Source organism: Myotis davidii, unplaced genomic scaffold (genome assembly GCF_000327345.1).
Source record: "Myotis davidii unplaced genomic scaffold, ASM32734v1 scaffold715, whole genome shotgun sequence".
NCBI lineage: Eukaryota > Metazoa > Chordata > Mammalia > Chiroptera > Vespertilionidae > Myotis > Myotis davidii.
In genome coordinates, this window is record NW_006286586.1 from 353,146 (window position 1) to 354,716 (window position 1,571).

The following is a 1,571-nucleotide window of genomic DNA, read 5'->3' on the forward strand; positions in this document are numbered from 1 at the left end:
TCTGCCAGGGCATGATTGGGGCCAGGGAGGGATGCGGGAGGTTGGCCAGCCAGGGGGGTGAGGGGGGCCCCGTGGTTGGGCTCCACCACAGCAGCAAGCTAACCTACCGGTCAGAGAATGTGCCCCCTGGTGGTCAGTCAGTGCACATCATAGCGACTGGTTGACCAGTCGATTGTCTGCCCCTTGGTGGTCAGTGCATGTCATAGCAAGTGGTTGAGCGGCCTTAGCATATTATTAGCATATTATGCTTTGATTGGTTGAATGGCCAACTGGACAACCTGACACTTAGCATATTAGGCTTTTAATACATAGGATTTTCTTACTTTTATCATCTATCAACAAATACAGGGTGACCCCCAAAATGTATACACACTTTAACAGCTGATAGCCCAAATTTGAAAATGAAATGTATTTTAATAAATACTGCTTTACAATTAATCAAAGTGTATACATTTTTGGGGGGGACACCCTATATTTATTGACTACCACATTCTGGGCATTGTCCTAGATTATAGGTAAACATCAGTAAACAAAATCGCCCCATATAGAGGTTATATTTCAGTAACTAGAGTCAGAAAATAAACAGAATAACTAAAATATAAACTATATTAGGTAGTAATAGTTGATATAAAGAAAAATAATTCAGGGAAGAAATATTTGTGGAGGGGAAGGAAGTGTTGTAATATTAAATAATATAGTTAGAGATTGTTTAGTTGAAATTATAACATTTTAAGTCACTTGTCTAATATTTTTCTGTGTGTCCTCATTTCCTATATTTTCTATTTTCCATCCCTTCTTTATTTTTTCTCCTTAGTACTTATAATTCTTTCTCTTTATATATATTTATTAGAGGCCTGTACATGAAAATTTTGCACTGCAGAGGGGGGTCCCTCAGCCCAGCCTGCCCCCTCTCACAGTCAAGGAGCCCTCAGGGGATCTGCTACTGATGGCTTAGGCCTGCTCCCCATAGTCCGGCCTCCCTTTGTGTGAGGTGACCAGCCGATCATGGGAAGGCACTGCCCCCGTCACACGCTGCTGCTGCCACTGCCAGCTGCCGTGGCTGCATGAGCCTCAGCCCAGCCCGCGCAGCAGCAGCCACCATCCACGGCTTGCCTGAGCCTTGGCGGTGAGGGCTGAGGCTCAGGAAGCTGCTGCGGCTTTGTCTGGAAGGACGTCTGGAAGACATTCGGTCTAATTAGCATATTACCCTTTTATTAGTATAGATCTTGTTTACTGACCCATTATAATATAAGTACTACAAGGACAGTGATTTTTGAATGTCTTATTCACTACTGTATTCCAAACTAGAAAGTGCTTATCTCATAAAAAAGTGATAAATATAATTACATGAGGAAAGTGAATGAGTGAACGAAGGAAAGCATTTTGGACAGAGGTAACAGCAATTTCAAAGGCAGTGAAGTAAGAGTGTATCTGAACATTCAGTGTGTCTGAATTAAATGAAAAACTAAAAGGCAAGTGTAGTTGTAGTAGAGTGAGTCTGGAAAATAATAGTAAGAGATGACAATAGAAAAGTAATGAAGTAGCCGAAACCGGTTTGGCTCAGTGGATAG